This window comes from Bos grunniens, chromosome 10 (genome assembly GCF_055505025.1).
Source record: "Bos grunniens cultivar Pamir isolate PY7600 chromosome 10, Bosgru_T2T1.0, whole genome shotgun sequence".
Classification (NCBI taxonomy): domain Eukaryota; kingdom Metazoa; phylum Chordata; class Mammalia; order Artiodactyla; family Bovidae; genus Bos; species Bos grunniens.
Genome location: NC_141174.1, coordinates 13034323 through 13056693, shown reverse-complemented (window position 1 = coordinate 13056693; position 22371 = coordinate 13034323). Strand labels below are relative to the sequence as shown.

The following is a 22371-nucleotide window of genomic DNA, read 5'->3' as shown; positions in this document are numbered from 1 at the left end:
CATTTTGCTCAGCACTGTAAGCTGCTTTTGGACAAGAAGGATATACTTGCAGAGTTACTGATTTCAGAAATCAGTAAGTTGCTTATATAGTATTCAACAAGATACATCTCCCACCTCCAACTTATAACAAAACTCTAAATCACCAAATGGTGTTCCTTATTTAAACACTGGGAATAATTGTCTTAAATTTAATATGATCACTTTCTGATATTTTTTCTGAACCCAAGACAAAAAATTTCCCCAACTAAAATGACATGCCAGATATTTTTACAATATTAGCAGGAGTGTGGTAGAGAAAGGACATGAGAAGATGTATTCTCTACTTATCCTTAGTTCTGTACCTTGGATAATAATCGATAAATACAATGACAGAAGCAAAGCAACAGCAAAAATGGAAAGTTACAGGATTGGATGGAAACCAGGGCTCAAACTACTTTGTCATTGTTTTGTTGAGTCCTGGTTTCTAAAAACTCAAAAAAGTTGAGTCTTTTTTTCTTTTTGTGATTATTTTATTTTTGAAAATTATTTTAACTGAAGGATAATTACTTTATAATATGGTGATGTGTTCTGCCATACATCAACATCAGTCTGCCACAGGTATGCATGTGTCCCCCCAAATCCTGAACCCCCTCCCGCCTCCCTCCCCACTCTATCCCTCTGGGTTGTCCCAGAGCACTGACTTTGGGTACCCTGCTTTATGCATTGAACTTGCACTGGTCATCTATTTTACATGTGGTAAATATTGTATATATATATACATAGAGAGAGAGAGAGACAGAGAAAGATGGTACTGACGATTTTACATTAGTTCAGTTCAGTTGCTCAGTTGTGTCTGACTCTGTGCGACCTCATGGACTGCAGTATGCCAGGCCTGCCTGTCCATTGCTAACTCCTGGAGTTTACTCAAACTCATGTCCATCAAGTCGGTGATGCCATCCGACCATCTCATCCTCTGTGGTCCCTTTCTCCTGCCTTCAGTCTTTCCCAGCATCAGGGTCTTTTCCAGTGAGTCAGTTCTTTGCGTCAGTTTCAGCTTCAGCATCAGTTCTTGCAATGAACACTGAGGATTGATGTCCTTTAGGATGGACTGGTTGGATCTCCTTGCAGTCCAAGGGACTCTCAAGAGTCTTCTCCAACACCACACTTGAAAGGCATCAATTCTTTGGTGCTCAGTTCTCTTTATAGTCCTATTCTATATGCAGGGCAGCAAAGGACACACAGACTTTTGGACTCAGTGGGTGAAGACGAGGGTGGGATGATTTGAGAGAATAGCATTGAAACATGTACATTATCATATGTGAAATAGATGACCAGTGCAAGTTCAATACATGATTTTGTTTGTTATTTTAAAGGAAGTTACAACAAGGTGCAGCTGAGAATATATAAACTCGCAGCAGGTTGTGGTTTATGATAATGATGGTCCCAAAGTGACTTAGTTTTCTTGGAGACATTAAAGTTAACTGCACTATTCAAGATATATGCTAAGAAGGGTTGATGTTGAGCTGTATGGAGAAGACATAGTGGTTTGCTGATTTTATGTTGTTGTTGACTATCAAAATGAGTGGAAGGGAAGAGGGGGACAAGTAGAATTACTTGTGTTAATTTTAATATACGTTATGAATGACAAAATTTCTATTTGTTTTAGAGGGATAAAGACATATAAAAGTACCTCAAATGATTACTGGCAACTATTTTAATCCATTTTTCTGACTTTCAGTACCTTTGATTTACTTTAAATTTTAAATTTCTTTTTTCTTTTAAATTTCTTATTAGGTGACATCACATTGGTTGTTATTTACTTGGGTTGAAAATAGCATTTTTCTTTTTAGATGAGGAAGGAGGCAGGGAGTGGTATAGCTTCCTCATCCAGAAACAGATGTAGCTTGTGATAAAATCCTTTTCCCAACAGATTCCATGAACTCTTGGGTTAGTTGCATCTAAAGAGTGGGGCTTTGGGGGCTTGACAGATCTCCCAATCTGAATGCTTTGTTTTTAACTAAAGCCATGATAAAAAGCACGTGTGCATGTACACACAAATGCATACACAGCAGGAAGCTCTCGCAGCTACAGAAGGACCTACAGTATTTCAGCTATTTACAGAGCACTAAAGCTGCTGGTTTCCGAGTTCCTTAGGCAAATCTTTGCTCTGTGGTCTCTGTTAGCCACACCTTCTCTCGTTTCCACTCCCTCCCTTCTTAATTCTATGCCACTCATACCAATTAGAACACAAACTACAATGCAGGATTTCCGGTCATTTTAGAATTGGGGTGATACAAGGCGGGGAGCATTGTTCTATGAGAGTGTTTTAATTCCAGAGGGGAAGGAGGTGAGTGCCCTCTACCTTGATACAGAGCAGAGTGTCCGGGCGGCTCCCTATTCTCCCTGGTCTTCTGCGGTTTGCTTCTCCCTGGTGCCACATTGAGGGGAGATTCACTCCTAAAAGAGTGTGTCATTTTCAGTTGACTTTCTCAGAGCTCAGCTGAGAGCCGTAGCCAAGGCCAGTGGGCGTAAATTCAGTCCTCCTGAAGGGAGGTGAAGGGCTGCGGGATTTATGACTTCTTTGAGTTCCCATACATCACCCTCCGTGTCACTCGCTTATGATGGCCCTGCCAAAAGATAAAGAAGTGTAGGACGCTGGGTACGGTCTTTGGTGACAGGCCAGGGACAAATGTCTCTGTTGGGTAAATTGATTTGAATGGCTCCAGTGAAATATCAGGTTAGACTGAAAATATGATTGGGTTTAATGATCCTGCTGACTTCGTAGACTGTCGGGACTCCAGATCCTGGACAAGTTAATTAAGGAGCTTTATGAAGGGGATGTGTATGGCTGTTTATACATCCATATAATTATTGTCAGTAAATACCACCATGTAAAAATCTAGTCCTGTTTTTCAGTCTTAATATATTGAATCTCTATTGAATACCAGAAACATTGCTTGCGATTTATAGAGTATTTATCTGGGAAAAACTGGTGAGAATATTATTTCTTTCTCCACACTGCAGAGTCAAGAAATAGAGACCTGCAGCCATAAAAATATGTAATGAAAAGACAGAGAACTGATAAACAGTTATACCCTGCTGGTACAATTCAGTAAGGCTTACATTTAATAACACAGTGGTGGGAGGACTTCTGCTTTGTGTGAAAGTGCAGTTGAGTGAGGCCACTAAACCGAAGACAAAATAAATGGGTTACTTTTTCAATTATGAAGAAAAATAGTGTTACTTTTTGTTTTGAGTGTGGCTACTCAGTTAAAAATAATAAATTTAGATTCTCTTTGTAGGACCAACATTTCTTAGCAGATTTTTTGTTTATCATTTAAAATGGACTTTACATTTCCAAGTTTCCTTCCATGCTTTTTTTTGTTTTTAACTGTTCTTATCTCCAGGTAATTATTATTGATTGATTATGGTTTCATTTTATTTGGGGGCAGGAGTGATTGGGTTCATCTTCCAAAAGTGTTACAAAATCCCAGTTATTTCTTTGTGCTTTACATTTTTTTTTCTCCTTTGTAGCAGGGAGCCCTGAAAGTGAGAGTGTTAGTCCCTCAGTCATGTCTGACTCTTTGTGACCCCATGGACAGTAGGCGCCAGGCTCCTCTGTTCATGGAATTCTCCAGGCAAGAATACCGGAGTGTGTAGCCATTCCCTCCTCCAGGGGATCTTCCTGACTCAGGGATCGAACCCAAGGCTCCTGCATTTCAGGCAGTTCTTTACTGTCTGAGTCACCAGGGAAGCCCCAGCAGGGAGCTCTACTCATTTCAAGATGAATTCCTAGGAGAGGCTTCCTTGATTCCTGCTGGTCAGCAGAGCCATAGGCAAAGGAGATCTCTGGCTGCACCATGTTCCCTTTCCTGATTCAATCTTGATCTTGGGACACAGTTTCCATCTTTTTTGGCATGAAGTGAGATTTCTTCATTTCAGCAAGTGGCTGAGGACCCGCAGTATCAGCTCTAGTGGGTGTGAGGAGGGTAGTAATTGGGTGTAGGAAAGAATGAAACATATTGTCAAATAGGTTCTAGTTTTAGAAACTGGAAAAACAGAGTCAGCACTTGAGAGTGTCCTGCTCATTTGTCAATGCGGTGCAGAGTGACAGTGCAAACGCCACTCGCCATTCTGAGCAGAGGCCCCGGTGCGCTTGCAAGCCTTCAAGCCATCTCCGTGGAAGATCGAGGTGCCTCTGTGTTAGAGTTGAGCCTTAGGTAAACCATGCCGGTATCCGCTTGCCTGTCCTTCAGTTTCAACTGACTGCAGGTGACCTACCTACTGAGAAAAATCCATTTGCTTAAACCTCATTTTAGATAATTTCCCTTTATCTACACTGTTGTCGTTTAGTTGCTAAGTCGTGCCCATCTGTTTGTGACCCCAGGAGCTGAAGCACACCAGGCTTCTCTGTCCTTCACTGTCTTCCGGAGCTTGCTCTAACTCATGTCCATTGAGTTGGTGATGCCATCTAACCATCTCATCTTCTGCTGCCCCCTTCTCCTTTTGTCTTCAATCTTTCCCAGCTTCAGGGTCTTTTCTAAAGAATTGGTGGCCAAAGTACTGGAGCGTCAGCTTCAGCATCAGTCCTTATCCAGTGAATATTCAGGGTTGACTTCCTTTAGGATTGACTGGTTTGTCTCCTTGGTGTCGAAGGGACTCTCAAGAATTAGCAGAACCCAAAGCTGGTTTATGAGTCTCATTCTTCCTCAGTTTTACAACTCAGGACTAGATCAAGACCGTTCCTATTCAGTGCATTTTTACTGATTTCTTTCTTCATCTCCAGTTTCTTCATATGAGGACATTAAGAATCAGAGAGATTAAGAGATTTGTCCAAGGTCACACAGTTTGTAAGGGACAAGACAGTTTTTGGCTCCAGTGGTGTGTAAGTACAAAACATGTCTTCTGCACCACACCATTGCTTCAGGCAGGAGATGCACATAGTCTGTCCAGCTCTCTTCCAAGCTCAGGTCTTGGCATTTTCACTCTGAAATCTCCAGGCATTCTGATCTATTTCACTAGACCGGACTCACTCAGGTCCCTGCCTGTAGTGCCTTTTCCATGATCTTCTCATAGCCTTTTGTTCCCCTTCTTCAGCCTCAAACCATATGTCACTCCCTAGGGGGTGTCCTGTTCATCTCAAGTGGCCTTCCCAGTTATTCTCCATCTCCCTACCCTGATGATTTCGTTTACAGAAGTGATCACCTTTTGTTATTATTTTTGCCTGTCTCACCTCTGCTCCCCATGTAAACTCCATGAGAGCAAGAATCCTGCCTAACTTATTTAGCTTCTACTTTCAGGGCCAGACACAGAGTAAGCCACAATAATGGTTTCATAAAACCAGTGACTACCTGTGTGAGTAAATGTTCTGGGAGAGACAGAAATATAAGCAAGCAGTTATAATCCCAGGGAAGGTTTGTTGGATATTCTAACAAGGATTTGAGCAGGCTGCTGTGAGTACAGAGATCACAGGCTGCTGTGACTACCCACTACAGAGTGGGTGAAGAAGGGTGAATGGATAGTAGGGGAATATTAGGATGTTCTGGGAGGAATACATGAACTAAATCTGGTGGATGAGTGGAGTTTCAGTATACAAAGCTTGCAAAGATAGCGGGGAAGGCATTCTTGGAGCAGCCTAAACAAGCTCACACAGATAAAACTGTGTGGGCTAAACATTAATGTAACAGAAGACCTGAGTTTTGATCCTGACTTTTGCTCTATAGCTGTTAATTTTGGACCCTTTGTTTAGTGACCATTTTTTGAGAGCCCTTGAAATTTCAGGCTCATGCCTGTTACCTTTTCTCTTTGAATCTGCTTTTTTTTTTGCTTGCCAAGTGGGGATCATAATCTATGGTTCAGAATTTTTAATGAAACAAAAGAATCTCATTTTTAGCTGGTACTTTCATCCATGGAGATTCTCACTGAGTACTGGTGACCAGCTACATTTAGAAAAGCGTTATTTCAAGTCAAGGAGCAGCTCTATTATAATGCCATCATAAGAATGGATAATCACACTTGCAGAGAAGGGACTATACTGTGAGTAAATGTTGCTTTTTCATAAAGGGTTGGACCTGGGATTTGGGGAGCTAGGTTTTCATCTCATTATAACCTTGGGTTCTGCTGCTGCTGCTGCTGCTAACTTGCTTCAGTCGTGTCCGACTCTGTGCGACCCCAGAGATGGCAGCCCACCAAGCTCCCCCATCCCTGGGATTCTCCAGGCAAGAACACTGGAGTAGGTTGCCATTTCCTTCTCCAATGCATTAAAGTGAAAAGTAAAAGTGAAGTTGTTCAGTTGTGTCTGACTCTTAGCAACCCCATGAACTGCAGCCTACCAGGCTCCTCTGTGCATGGGATTTTCCAGGCAAGAGTACTGGAGTGGGTTGCCATTGCCTTCTCCTACCCTTGGTTCTGGGGTCTCTAAAAATCAATTTATAGTGTTTCTGTATTCTTGTCCTTAAAATGATTGTTTTTATAAAAAATACCTTAATGCAAACTTAGCTGCTTCTTCTTAAGGGTTTCGATAAAGAAAGTAAAGATCACTTCTCTCTAGAGCGTTAGGCTTGCCCAGGAAGGTGCCATGTGCTGTATGATAATGAAGGTAATATGAAAAGAGGAGCAGCCTCTAAATCATGTTCACAAATGCAGAGGTGCTAGCTCAAGTCTTAATTTCAATACAAAGATGTATACAAACTAAACAATGATTCTGGGATTGGCCAGATCTCCTAATGTTCTGAGGTTTATCATGTTGAATTGTGGTGTGACTTAGCAAGTGCATCCTTAAAAAGAAGCATGGAAAGCCGGTAAGCTTAGACAAATAAGGAACAGCTAGGAAAACATTAAAAGGAAGCCTGGATGTGAAAACAGAAGAAAGAACACAGAAGAAAAGCTAAGTGGTGAAACAGATCAACTTCGCAAGAGGAGACCAGAGGAGGGAAATCTTTGCCAAAGGGAAGGGAGCCTTCTCATTTTTTTCTAACAAAACCTTCCTCACCTCTTCACTGTGCAGCTGCCTCTTTGAAAAGTGAGCAGTTGTTTGGGGGCCTGTCAGACTTCCTCACAAGCAGACGATTCCCTGAATTTCAGGGAATTAATTCCCTGAAATTCCCTGAATCCCGCTGGATTCCCATTTTCTGTAAGAATACCTGCAAAACTGGGAGGCTTAGCAGATCGATGGCTCGTTCTCCATGCAGCAGTAAACTTGGCAGCTGAGCCTGGGCCCTTACAGTCAAAATTCCAGAGTCTTGTCCCCCTCACAGTCACTCTTACTGGATGAGTACGTAATCCATAGTTTCCCTATTATCCCTGTATTAGAGATGCGAAAAGTGAGACTAAGACTAAATAATTTACTCAGGGTCAGAAAAGTCCTGAGTGGTAGAACTAGATTTAAATTTCATTCTGACCCCAAATTCATACCGTATTTTCTAATTTTTAAAAAAGTGTGTATATATAATGTGTTAAAATGTAACACTTATTTTATGTGTATATAAAATAAGTTTTACTAAGGGATAATTTTGGAATATAGATTATCTTTGGAGAAAGTACCCTTTTCTTTCTTTTTGTCCTTAATGTTGCTTGGGAATTAGAAAAGCTATGGTAAGTGTGCCTTTGTTCTGGGAGTAGCTGAAACTGCTCACTTGAACAGTAAAGTTCTGCCATCTGGGTTATTGCAGATTCTCTTAGATTGGTATGGTCTGTCCTGTTGTCTTGGAAAGGGAACAACTAGTACAGGGGAGAGGATTCAAAATGCAGCTAAGGGATTTTTTTTTTTTCCCTTTGGTGAGAGTTTGTTTAATTATCACTGCGGTAGAATGGCTGGCCATAGTCAGAAATCTTTTATTTCCACTCAGTGAGCGGCCCGATAAAGCTGCAGAGCGTGTGGCATAAACAAATGCTATTTCACTTTCTTTCTACCTCCTAAAAAAAGTTAATCAAGAATTTATTTTTCCGAATAATCCTGTGTTAAATCAGGCAGCCAGACAATGAAATAGGAATTAAAGAAAATGAAATGGTGGGAATTATCAGAAACAAAAATATTAGATTCTGTCACAAGCCCTACCAAATGAATTGGTTAATAAGCACCTAAAATCTCTTGCTCCCTGGGTTCTGTTTTCACCGACATCTTTACGGTTCATCGATTTGCTCCCCTCAACACTGCTGGCCTAGAATCCTTGACAAATATCCACCTTAGATACTGGGAGTAGCCTGTAGAGTTGAGAACAAAGCAAGACTGTAGCGTGAGCCAAGGAGTCTGGAAGGGTGTGGGTTAAGATGTATTAGGATCACGGATTTTAGTGGGTGACTATTTGCTTGACTGAACGAAGCCAGTTTGCACTGTGACCCTCTGTGGTATGCCACCTGGCAAGGATTCCTGCTGGAGAAACATGCAGGATTTGAAATTGCACACGTATCCAATTTTCCCAAATCCTTTATTTCTCAGAGGTACCAGGGCTTGGAGATATGGCAGGAGACTTGATGAAGTTCACTCGGTCCTGCCGCCTGGGGAGCTGTGGGCTGGGACAGCCCCTGCTGTGTTGGTCACGGGCAGGCAGGTCTCTCCTGAGGCTGCCGCCGGGGATGGACGGCTGCTCTCTCACTCAGGCGACAGAGCCTGCCGTGGCTCTTTGTGACGATGTGCTGGCTGCCTCACCTGCAGATCCCAGTTCTGTAAAGCGTAGTCAAAAGGTCTTTTCTGCCTCCGACAGCATGGCAGTGTGAGGCTGAGAGCCCATTCATTTCCACTGAGAGAAATTTCAAGCTACTGCCTGAAAGATCTTTTCTGCTTACAGCATCACTATAGGAGGCCTCCATCTTGGCGCTCCTGACGTTTTGGACTGGATGATTCTTTGTTGTGGGGCTGTCTTGGGCCTTGTAGGATTTTTAGCATCCTCTGCACTCTACCCGCTAGATGCCAGTAGTACCCTCCCCGAGTTGTGACAACACAAAATATCTCAGACATTGCTAGTTGTCCCCTGGGGGGCATAATCGCTCCTGACTGAAAACCACTGCCTTAGATTTTGTCTCCTTTGAAATAAGTTGAAATAAGGCCACTGTTTCTTCTTTTTTTTCTTCTTCCTAATTATGCTCAGTAATGCGAGGCCTTCTTTTAAGACAGACTTCCAACATAAATCTCTGATTCTTTTTGAGAAAACATATTGCGTTTTAATCTTTAGCGGCTGATTGTCCCCAAATGTGAAATAGGATGTTGATGAAGGCAGTAGTTACATTCACATATTTTGAGCCAGAATCCCCTGAGTTTGAGTTAATGATTTGCTACCAGCTAGCTCTGTGACCTTGGCTGCGTGACTTCACAGTTCTAAGTCTCCCTTCCTGCATCTGTGAGATGAGGGGGATGACGACTGTACCTTTTTCATCGTGTTGTGGTGGTGATTAAATGAGACAACATGGTGAAACCATGGGACACGGCTCCCGGCACAAGTTGAGTGCTTTATGCTTCCTGGAATTACTACCGTCACTAATGAAATTTTGGAAGAATTAGTCAGCTTGTTGTTAGTAAGCCAATGTTTGTTTTTTCATTTTTTTTCTTTACAAAATACTTTCCACATTTTTTAATCTCAGAGAATAGATTCACAAATGTAAACACACGCGCACACACACAGTCTGATTAACTACACACTATATTTAGACAAATTCTGGACACTCTGATTAGCTCTTCTAGTTTCTTTTTTTCTGGTTTTGCTCTCACTGTTCCCTGCTCTCACTGTCTTTCCCTTCCTATTCTTTCCTTCTGAAACCATCATCAGATGGAGAGCAAATCATCTCCTTGATTTGCAGCCCTTGAACCAATGAGAAAACTCCTATAGTGACTTTTGATTTTATGCTTCATTGGTTAAGCCTCCTCATAAACACCATGACATTTTAAAAAAGAAACCAGAAAAGAAAAACCCAGCAGCTTTCTTTCGGTCAGAACTTTATCAAATCTGTGTCTATAATGGTGCAGAGATGTAGGAAATGGGAAAATTCTTTTTTTTTTTTTCTTTTTGCTGCAGAAGCAAAGTGACCTTGAGGGAGCACCAGCTCTGCATTAGCTTTTCATGGCATTGCCCACATCCCTCCTCTGTCACCTCCTCCTGCCCCGCTTCCAGCCCCAGAACAACCTGCAATCACTCTGCCCTCTGGCTCCAAATTTATGACCGGGAACAGGCCGTAAACAGAGAAGGCCAGCCCTAATCCCAGGCACTGCAGCTTCCTGTTTGCTGGAGGTACGACAGCTTGATGGGACCGTAAAGAATAAGCCTGCATCCCACTCCTCTCATGAATCACGCCCTCGGAGAGGGAGCTGCCGTGAGTACAGGTGACCCAGAGCCCCAAGGCAGGGCTTCCCCGAGCCATGTGGGGCAGAGTGTCCCCGAGGATGCCCTCTCCATGATGTGGCCTGACACTTACCAAGTAAGCTCACACCGAGAGACCTCACCAGCTCACAGACCCATAGAGGCGCTTTAGGGGATTCGTGTGAAATGGCAGAGGCCACTCCACTACTGATGCTCAGAGCTCGACAAAGGTACCACCTGGAACAGCACTCCTACAGGAAACATTTGGGGGATAAGCACCCACCTTTCACAGATTCCTTCTTCCTCCTCTAGTTACCTCTCAGGGAACGTGTGTGGGACTCACCAGGGTGATCTTGTTCAGTTTCTGATCCAGCTAGTCTGGGTGGGGCATGGGAATCTGCATTTTACAGCCTGCCGCCCGCCCCACCCCCCCCCACCCCACCCCCGCCTCCCCCAACCCAGGTGAGGCTGACACTGTTCATCTCTTAACACATTTTGAGTGGTGAGATCCTAGTGTGTTTCACAGCTTTCTTTTTCTCCCAGATCAGAATTATTTCTTTCAGAATGGCACTTGCTAGCTTTTACAGGAAGCAATAGTCATCTCCCCAGTTGGTTTGGGGCAAAAAACCCCTTACTTTATGTTTATGAAATATCATCAGAAACTTGAAGAACTCTAGGCATATAGTTATTAGTGGGTTTGGTCTTCTTCCCCCCATATGATTTTTAAAAAGTCTCCTGGTAAATGGCCTTCCAGGTTCTTTGCAGACCACTGCTGCACCTGAGGGATCTCAAGCCAGTGCTGCAGAGAACAGCTCATTCTTTTGTGGTTCAACTCCAAGTGTAACAGAATGCTGGTGGTCTGTCAAAATCTGCTTCCACCCATCGGTGTAGGTTTAGGTAACAGCAAAACACAGCTTATGTTGCATCTCTCTACAGTTTACAGAAACTTTCTTTTCCAGATCTGACAGGATTAACTGTAGTCTGTGCTTTGAGTTCGAGGGACACATTTGGGGTCTATCATGGTCCCTACGAAAGAACAGTGAGTAGAAGAAGTAAGAGAAGCAGATGGTCTGATAATTTGTCCATGTGTGTGAGGTTTGGATAGGGCTTCCCTGATCGCTCAATGGGTAAAGAGTCCACCTGCAATGCAGGAGATGTGGGTTTGTTTCCTGAGTTGGGAAGATTCCCTGGAGAAGGAAATGGCAACCCACGAAGCACTCCAATATTCTTGCCTGGGAAGTCCCATGGGGAGGCTACAGTCCCTGGCAGGCTATAGTCCAGAGGGTTCACAAACATTCAGACGTGCTTGAGGAATAAAGCTCGTGTGAGTGTTTGACTGCAAGTTGAACTAGTTATGCTTCTTTTCCAAGAAATGTAAACTCTGGTTGTTCAGACATGGAAATTGGCTATAAAAATGTTTTCTTGAGAATTTCTTAAGAAAGTGAGCCCATCACTTTAAGGAAAACAAGTTATGTTTGTTGTTCAAGATAAGATTTGAATGGAAAAATGAGAGTTCTGGGGAAAAAAAAAAAAACACGACTGAGCAGCTGAGCACCAAACACTTATGGGGGCCATTTTTTCTCTAAGTAAGGCCTGCATGCTGATATGAGCAAAGAGTGTGCTTATGGCTCAAACATTTACTCTTAAGACTTTCTCCAAGACAGGAAACACTCTGCTGCTCTGTTTGCTTAAGTGAAACACACTTTGCTGCTGCTGCTGCTGCTGCTAAGTCGTTTCAGTCGTGTCCGACTCTGTGCGACCCCATAGACGGCAGCCCACCGGGCTCCCCCGTCCCTGGGATTCTCCAGGCAAGAACACTGGAGTGGGTTGCCATTTCCTTCCCCAGTGCATGAAAGTGAAAAGTGAAAGTGAAGTTGCTCAGTCGTGTCCGACTCTTCACGACCCCATGGACTGTAGCCCACCAGGCTCCTCCATCCATGGGATTCTCCAGGCGAGAGTACTGGAGTGGGTTGTCATTGCCTTCTCCAGAAACATACTATAGACCTGACTCAAATTTACCTTCTCTATCAAACCCTTTCCTACATGCTTTTTTTCCAATGACATGTGACTTGGTTCTATGGAGACAGAGTCTCTTAGTGGAACAAGCATGGGGTCTGAGTCTGATAACCTGGGCTAAATTCTCAGAGTCGCCGGTGATTGCGCAGCCTGACTCTAGCCACTTAAATCTGAGCCTACATTTCCTCCTCTGTGAAAACCTGATAATAGGGGCTTAAGTGGGTATTTTTGACTATTATATGAGCTGAAATAGAAAAGCCTAACATAATATCTGGCACAGTAGTCGCTCAATAAACTTTAATGCCATCCTACTTGAAGCATGTCATTTATATTCAATGGACAGAGTTATGTGGTCCATGGTAGACCGCATCTGAGGGCTCTGAGTCCACTTGTTTTGGGTTGGAACCTGACTCAGCTACTGCATGGCACTCATATGTTTACTTTATCTAGATCTCATTTTCCTGGATTTTGAATATTAAATAAGTTACTACATGAGAAACAGGTAGAAGAGTTTCTGGCACATAGTAAGTATTCCTGACATTGTGATACAGATTTTATTTCTTCTGGTTGTACGTAGGCAACTAACATCAGACAGTAACTACCCCCTCTGCCGACCACCAAAACAAACAAACCCAAACAAAACAAAACAACCAAACAACAACAAAAATCAACCACTGCCTACTTCTATCTTGGGGAAATTTGTTGTTGAATCCCTCAGTCATGTCCAACTCTTTGCCACCCCATCAACTGTAGCATGCCAGGCTTCCCTGTCCATCACCATGTGATGCCATCCAACCATCTCAATCTCTGTCGTCCCCTTCTCCTCCAGCCTCCAATCTTTTCCAGCATCAGGGTCTATCCCAACGAGTGAGCTCTTCACATCAGGTGGCCAAGTTTTGAAGTTTCAGCTTCAGCATCAGTCCTTCCAGTGAATATTCAGGGTTGATTTCCTTTAGGATTGACTCATTTGGTCTCCTTGCAGTCCAAGGGACTCTCAAGAGTCTTTTCTAGCACCATAGTTTGAAGGCATCAGTTCTTCAGCACTCAGTCTTTTTTATTGTCCAACTCTTACATCCATACATGGCTACTGGAAAAGCCATAGTTTTGATTATATGGACCTTTGTCGGCAAAGTAATGTCTCTGCTTTTTAACATGCTGTCTAGGTTGGTCATAGCTTTTTTTCCAAGGAGCAAGTGTATTTTAATTTCTGGCTGCAATCACCAACTGCAGTGATTTTGGAACCCCCAAAAATAAAGTCTGACACTGTTTCCCCATCTATTTACCATGAAGTGATGGGACCGGATGCCATGATCTTAGTTTTCTGAATGTTGAGCTTTAAGCCAACTTTTTCACTCTCCTCTTTCACTTTCATCAAGAAGTGAAATGATGACACCTGCATGTCTGAGGTTATTGATATTTCTCCCGGCAATCTTGATTCCAGCTTGTGCTTCATCCAGCATGGCATTTCACATGAGGTACTCTGCATATAAGTTAAATTAGCAGGGTGACAGTATACAGCCTTGACATACTCCTTCCCCAATTATGAACCAGTCCATTGTTCCATATCTAAATGTTATTCTCCTGGACCACTTTGGAGCAGTTCAGACCTGGCAAGAGTTAAATGTTTTGAGTTGTAATCTTGAGAAGAATTACTTTGGCATGGATCATAAACCTAAATGCATAGCTAAAAATCTAAAGAAGAAAATGTAGGGAAACATCTTTGTGACCTTAAGGTAGACAGCAATTTCTTGGAGAGACTACAAAAGCATGAAGTAATATATTGGTGTTGATCAAAATTAAAATTTTCTGCTCTTCAAAAAATATTCTTAAAATTAAAGTGTGACCTGCAGTCTGGGAGAGAATATTTTCTAGATATATATCTAAAAAAAGTCTGTTTTCAGAATATATAAAGATCTCCTGCAGATCACTAATAAAAAGACAGTGAAAAGTGGGCAACAGAATTGAATAGATATATCATAAAAGAAAGTACATGCATGTGTAATAAGTTGCTTCAGTCGTGTCTCACTCTGTGTGACCCTATGGACTGTAGCCCTCCAGGCTCCTCTGTCCATGGAGATTCTCCAGGCAAGACTGCTGGAGTGGGTTACCCTGCCCTCCTCCAGGGGATCTTCCTGACCCAGGGATCAAACCTGCATATCTTATGTCTCCTGCTTGGGCAGGCAGGTTCTTTACTACTAGCCCCACCTGGGAAGCCCAAAAGAAGGTACACAAATGGCCACTAGGCCTATGAAAGGATGCCCTGCATCTTGAGTAATCAGGAAAATTAAAATCACAATAAGGTGTCCTTTTATACTCATGAAAATGATTAAAATTAAATATGCTGGTGACACCACATGTTGGTGAGAATGAGAGCACAAGAATTCTCATACAGAGTAGGTAGGGAGGAAAAATGGCATGACCACCTTCGGAAAGTTGTGTGACAGTTTCTAATAAAACCAAGCATAGTCTATCTATAGTAAGACCCAGCAAGTTTCTTTATCCAAAAGAGATGAAGATACATAGTCACAAAAATACTTGTGTAAAAAAGCATTAATAATAGCTTTATAGTAGTCTGGAAATGGGACAGGTGCCTACCAGCAAGAGAGTGAATAAACAAAATATGGCATGTTTGTATGATAGAATACTAATAATTGATAGAATGAGCTACAGATAAATACAAGATATAGATGTCTCAGAAATATTATATGGAAAGAAAAGCCGCAAACGTGTCCAGATTATGTAATTCCACTTAAGTGAAGTTCAAGAAGAGGCAAAACTAATCTGCATTCGAAAGCGTAACACTGGTCAACTCTGAGTGGTGGGGATTGCCAGAAGGGACACGAGAGAGCTTTCTGGGATGGCAGAAATGTGCGTATCCTGATGAGAGTGTTGGTTTCATAGAGTTTTGAGTTGTTAAAATTCACCCAGTGATATACTTGAAATCATGTGTGTTATCCTGAGCCCAGATTATTTGTTGTATTCTTTCCCACCATCTGAATTTCTGTTCAGCAGTTGACCATCATCTAGAAAATAGAGAAAGAGTGATACTGACCAGGGCTCTTGGCCTTCTCCAATCAGTAAAAATTCACTAGAGACCAGACAAGAAATTCAGGCAGGGCATTATCGAGGCTCCTGCTGCAGCAGGGGTGGGGGTGGGGGGCGGGGCGACAGCACTCTCTAAGGTGGAGGCAAGATGGTTCCTTATATGGATTGAGGGTAGGGGTCTCCAGGGGTTGGGCTGGAGGCGCGACTTAGGTGTTTTGTCCAGGCCTTTGATTGTGTTCGGTGCATGAGGCATGCACAGTACTCCCAACAGTCTGTTTTTGCTCCCAGTTCTTCACAAGTGTTGGTCATTGGAAAAGACCCTGGTGCTGGGAAAGATTGAAGGCAAAGGGGAAGAGGGTAGCAGAGGATGAGATGGTTGGATGACATCACTGGATGGACATGAACTTGGGCAAACTCCGAGAGATGGTGAGGGACCGGGAGGCCTGGCGTGCTGAAGTCCATAGGGTGGCAAAGAGTCATACATGACTAAAGTGACTGAACAGCAATAACAACTTCAGAAGTGAGAAGTGACAGATGGGGTTTTTGTTCTTTTTGCCCAGAATTTGCCCTAACCGGGCACGCATACAGTTATTTTAAATCTCATATAGTTTCTTTGTATTTTGTTGCTCTAGGAGAGATGTGTCCAGGTGCAGGCTTTGCAGCTCTGCAGCAAAGGGTCTGGGGTCCCAGGTTCCAGCCTGCCTCAATAGGAATAGCTTAACAGTAAACAAAACACCTTTGATTAATTATGTGCATCTCTTAAAACCTTGTACCTTCCCCTCTAGATAAATTATTCTTTTGTGAAGCTTCTCTAGGGGGAATCTTTTACAACTGCCCTTCATTTCTGGGCCTCTGCACTTTGGCCTTCCTGTCCCTGTCTTGCCCTGGATTATCTGTTGTAGAATAGAATTGATGACCCTTTCCACTTCGTTTGGACTCTTCATTCAGATTTTTGCATGCACATTACAAACGCTAATTCATTAACATCATCATAAAATGGTAATGTCCTGTGAAAAAAGAGAGGTGATGGCACCAATTAAAATAATCTTCGTGTAGTCGCGCTTCAAATCAATGTCAGTGCAAGCACTTGAAGCAAGAATTGATGCACACCCCACCCCGCCCCCGCCCCCACCGTTCTTCCACCAGGCTGAGAGCAGCACAGTGGTTGAAACAGAGATCAAACCCCAGTCCACACTTACAGAATGTACCATGCTGCCCTTGGCACATGGATCTGCTAAGAGCAGGGACAAGGAGAGAGAAGAAATGGCCCTGGACTGGACAGGGATCTGATAAGCAGTACATATGGCTATTCATCTTGAAATAGGATATCCATAAGGATATCTATTCAAAATATTCTTGCCTTCATTCATGGAATTTCAGGGCTGGGTTGCAACTCAATCATTTTATTGTTGACTTAATTGAAACCCAGATCAGTGAAGCCCAAGGTCACATAGCTCGTTCGCTCTGAGATCTGCTGACTGCCAGCACTGAGCCATGGCCGCTGCAGTCTTCATGGGTTCCAGATTACATGAGAGATTCCTCATGTGAGGGAAATGAAATTATGAAATTTGAAAAAGAAAAAATGAAATTATGCCTTGGACTCTCCTACATTTTGAGTTACAGCCTTGAAGAAGCATTTAAATGCATTGCTTCCTTTGGGCATGGGGTATTAAATCAATAATGCAAACATCCTCTCACAATGCAAGGGGTCCGATAGTAACTGACAGTTGGGGAGTAAGCATTCTCCTTGTCCAGGACTCTTTGGGATGTTTTACATGCAAGAGTTCATTTAATGGTCACGATATCCTGCTGTGTTGCTATACTATGGGGGTTACTATTGTGACCCCTCACTTTACAGTTGCAGAAGCATAGGGGAGCTACAGACCTGCCCCCCATGCAGTTTGCAAATGAGAGAGCCAGCCTGGGGGTGCCACACCTCTCTGCCCTGCTTCCTGTCTGCAGGAGAGGAGGCAGGGAGGATGTATTGCCTCTGGAAAAAGAACGAAAATCTCAATGAAGTAAACCTGTGAGTGACCGATGAATGGGGGTGATCTCCGCTGATACTAGACAGACAGTTGCCTCCGTGCGAAGTGGTTTATTTCATTTGACTTTTCACAAGTTCATGAGCAAGTGCGAATTTTTTGCATCCCTCCATTGCACATGAAGGAACCGGTCGTGCAGTGTTAAAGGAACGTGCCTGTGGCCACACAGCTGGGAAGAGTGTGAACCCCGATAGACTGGTTCCGGAGGCTGTCCCCCGACTGGAGGACTGCAGAGAAGCTGAAATAAAAGGGCATTTGTTCAGTCTGGTTCTAATAGAAGAGGTACTAAACAGAGAATGCACTAAATAAAATTTTGCTGGAGGAACACTTATACTTAGCTCTTTCTGAGCCGGAAAGTCTCTGGTTTGATAGAGACTGCCTTCAATTTTATGAATCTGGCACCAAACCAGTTTTAGAAAGAACTGGAAAAAAAAGAAAAAAAACAAGAAAGAACTGGATTTTCTCCAAGGTCCTCCTGGTCAGTGTGACCTGACATATTTCGTGGTTTAAGTCAGTAATTCTCAAGAAAGGGCAGCATTGGGAGGGATTGCAGTGCCCTGCCAGAGGAGGTGTCAACATATGGAAGGCAGGGGATGAGGGGAATTGCTTGTTTCAAAAGTGAAGCTGAGCTGGAGGACTGATTTTGAATTTGACCTAAGACTTGTCTCTTACACTTCCTCTAGCTTGGATGGAAATGTTTGCATCAGGCCAGCAGACTCAGCAATCACATTGGTACCTTATGATTAGAGTTAAAAAAAAAAAAAAAAAAGAGGTTCTTTCTCTAAAATTCTTTTGGTTTTGATTTGTGTTGAGTCACAATTTTTAAGCTATTTAATTTTTAATGCTTTGTAAGAGAGTGTGGGGATTTTGTTTCTGAGGAACACACTTTTTTTTCTTTGAAGAAAGTTGATTTAAGTAGATAGAAGAGATAGAAGTGGCTGCCATATTCCTGTCCCTGGGGTGGGTAGATTGAGAATAAGTCCTAATGGTGGCTCTAAGGCATTTTGAAGAACTTGGATTGGCCTCATCCAAAGTGAATTCTCTACATTTTTTATGCGTGCGTGCATGCTTAGTCCTGTCTGACTCTTTGTGACCTCATGGACTGTAGCCTGCCACGGTCCTCTGTCCATGGGATTTTTTAGGCAAGAATACTGGAGTGGGTTTCCATTTCCTTCTCCAGGGGATCTTCCCGACCTAGGGATTGAACTCACATCTCCTGAGTCTCCTGCATTGCAGGCAGATTCTTTACGACTGAGCCATGGGGGAAACCTTCAAAATTATGGCAAGTGTGTCTAGGGAATCTAGTCCCTTGGGAGGAAGAGGAAATGATTTCTAGGCTAAAACTCAGATAAGCCTTGGGCTAAAAACTCAGAGTTTATGTTGTTAAAACGAAATAAGGCTGTTTTTTTTTGTTTCGTTTTTTGTTTTTTGGACTACCAAATTTCCAGAACACCTGAGATTTGGGAGTTCTCATTCACAAAGTCCTTGAACTCTTGTAGTTACCAGAATGATTTTTGACTTGTCGAGAGGGGTGGGCTGCACTCCGCACAGGTTTGTGTCCTAATAGGCTGAGACAGAAAACTTAGCCTGGACCTCTGTGTTCCCAGGGTTAGAGATGAGTGTTTCTCTTTGTAGGGTTCTTTTTTCACTTCCAGATGGCACATGGCTTTCCTAGGTTTTAGACACCAAAGGGCTATTCTGCCATAGTTTTATTTTAGTTTTGTCTCTTAGACTATTACCTTATGAGTAATTATCCCAAATGAATGTCTTTCATTCTCCAATCAAGATGCAAAAATTTGTTAAGTAAGATACAAATCACCTTGCCTCCCCATTGGGATCAGATGTTGCCTGTTTGGAGCCTATGTCTGCGGTGTTTTCTGGGCTTCCTTCCTTGTATTGGCTTCCCTGCCCTGATGTCATTTCTTGAGAATGCACCAATGTGGTTGCCTAACAGGGATACCCAGAAGCAGTTGGACTTTGAGTACCAGGTAGTGAAAAAAATAGAGAGGAGGATGTGATATATAGTATTTTTTTCAGAAGAGGCTAAGATTCTTTTTCTCCCCATGTTTTACTTATCAACTTTAATTAAATGTATCCACTCATTCAAAACTAGCCATGTTGTCACCATGTGCCTTTTCCTGTACTGATTGCTGGGGATCTCTGAATGAACAGGAAAAAAGGATGCTGCTCTTACATGGTGGGCTGCATCTCACTGTGGATATGAAATTGAAAGTAAGAATAAGAGTCACTGAGAATAAGAGTTAGCATCTACTGAGCAATTGATACATGCCAGCTGTACTTTTAAGACTTTCTATATATTAACTTGTTTTGCTCTTCCAACCAGCCTATAAAGACATATGCTACTATGATCTCCTTTTTGAGAAGAGAAGACTGAGGGACCAGGGGCTTTGGGTATTGAGACCAAGGTCACAAAGTTGGCAAGTCACAGAGGCAGGACTTGAACTTGGGCAGTCTGCCTTTGGGGTTCATGGTTTTAGCCATGATGCATTGAATAATAAGGGTTCACTACTTTGTACTGGATGGTCAGGAGGTAACTCTCAAAAGTAAGGTCATTAAAGCTGAAACTGAAAAGATGAGAGTCTTGCAGGTGAAGTGAGTGTGCGTGTGTGTGTATGGTTTTTATGTGATTAGTGCGTGTGTGATTTTATGTGATTAGTGTGATCTCTTCAAGAAAATTAGAGATACCAAGGGAACATTTCATGCAAAGATGGGCTCAATAAAGGATGGAAATGGTATGGACCTAACAGAAGCAGAAGATATTAAGAAGAGGTGGCAAGAATACACAGAAGAACTGTACAAAAAAGATTATCACGATCCAGATAATCACAATGGTGTGATCACTCACCTAGAGCAAGACATCCTGGAATATGAAGTCAAGTGGGCCTTAGGAAGCATCACTACGAGCAAAGCTAGTGGAGGTGATGGAATTCCAGTTGAGCTATTTCAAATCTTGAAAGATGATGCTGTGAAAGTGCTGCACTCAATATGCCAGCAATTTTGGAAAACTCAGCAGTGGCCACAGGACTGGAAAAGGTGTTTTCATTCCAATCCCAATGAAAGGCAATGCCAAATAATGCTCAAACTACCACATAATTGCACTCATCTCACACGCTATTAAAGTAATGCTTAAAATTCTCCAAGCCATGCTTCTGCAATACGTGAACCATGAACTTCCAGATGTTCAAGCTGGTTTTAGAAAAAGCAGAGGAACCAGAGATCAATATCCACTGGATCATGGAAAAAGCAAGAGAGTTCCAGAAAAACATCTATTTCTGCTTTAATGACTATGCCAAAGCCTTTGACTGTGTGGATCACAATAAACTGTGGAAAATTCTTGAAGAGATGGAAATACCAAACCACCTGACCGGCCTCTTGAGAAACTTGTACGCAGATCAGGAAGCAACAGTTAGAACTGGACATGGAACAACAGACTGCTTCCAAATAGGAAAAGGAGTATGTCAAGGCTGTATATTGTCACCCTGCTTATTTAACTTATATGCAGAGTACATCATGAGAAACTCTGGGCTGGAGGAAGCACAAGCTGGAATCAAGATTGCTGGGAGAAATATCAATAACCTCAGATATGCAGATGATACCACCCTTATGGCAGAAAGGGAAGAAGAACTAAAGAGCCTCTTGATGAAGGTGAAAGAGGAGAGTGAAAAAGTTAGCTTAAGGCTCAACATTCAGAAAACTAAGATCATGGCATCTGGTCCAATCACTTCATGGGAAATAGATGGGGAAACAGTGGAAACAGTGTCAGACTTTATTTTTTGGGCTCCAAAATCACTGCAGATGGTGACAGCAGCCATGAAATTAAAAGACGCTTACTCCTTGGAAGGAGACTTATGACCAACCTAGATAGCATATTAAAAAGCAGAGACATTACTTTGTCAACAAAGGTCCATCTAGTCAAGGCTATGGTTTTTCCAGGGGTAATGTATGGATGTGAGGGTTGGACTATAAAGAAAGCTGAGCACTGAAGAATTGATGCTTTTGAACTGTGGTGTTGGAGAAGACTCTTGAGAGTCCCTTGGACTGCAAGGAGATCCAACCAGTCCATCCTAAAGGAGATCATTCCTGAGTGTTCACTGGAAGGACCGATGTTGAAGCTGAAACTCTAATACTTTGGCCACCTGATGTGAAGAGCTGACTCATTGGAAAAGACCCTGAGGCTGGGAAAGATTGAGGGCAGGAGGAGAAGAGGATGACAGAGGATGAGATGGTTGGATGGCATCACCGACTTGATGGCCATGAGTTAGAGTAAACTCTGGGAGTTGGTGATGGACAGGGAGGCCTGGTTTGCTGTGGTTCATGGGGTTGCAAAGAGTCAGGCACGACTGAGTGACTGAACTGAACTGAACTGTGTGCGTGTGTGTGCTGTGCTTGGAGTAAAGCAGGAACCTAACAGTGTTCCCAGTGGGGGAAGCAGCATGCCTGAGGGTCCTGAGGAGAACAAGTTTGGGAACAAGAAGAGAGATACGGAGCTTGGACAGTTCAAAGGGAAAGGCCTGTAGGCTGAAAAGCTTATGGTAGAACTGGGGATACGTGTGAGGTTGGGATGGTGTGGGGGCAGTATCAGAACTGCAGGGTCTTACGGGCCAAGTTTGGAGTGTAGAGTCATTGGAATATTTTAAAGAAGTTACCTAATTCAGTTGATTAAAAAAAAAAACAAAAACACTCTTGCTATCAGAATGTCAGGGTCCATGGCTCTTGCAGTGGTGCAGGCAAGAGATGAAGGAGGCATGGCCTTGGATGAAGAGCAAAGCTTTGTGTGTGCTCTGTGGGTACAGAGTTTCCTTGATGGCCATGTCTGACTTCATTGCACTTGAGAGCTTCCCTTCCCTACGAGAGGATTTCTGACTTAAACAGAAGCTTTTCGCACCAGTGTTTCCTATTTGCAGCTTCCCCCTCTGCAAGGAGCCCTGCTTCAGCAGGCTTTCTGGTCAGAATATCCCACTGGAAATGCTGAGACTCAT

The 22371-nt window shown here is 42.9% G+C and overlaps 1 protein-coding gene across 10 annotated transcripts in view; it reads left to right on the top strand.

Annotated features, from left to right (window-relative positions):
- The window catches only part of NRXN3 (neurexin 3), a 1787606-nt gene that overhangs the window by 915266 nt on the left and 849969 nt on the right, over positions 1-22371 (top strand). The window lies entirely within an intron of this gene.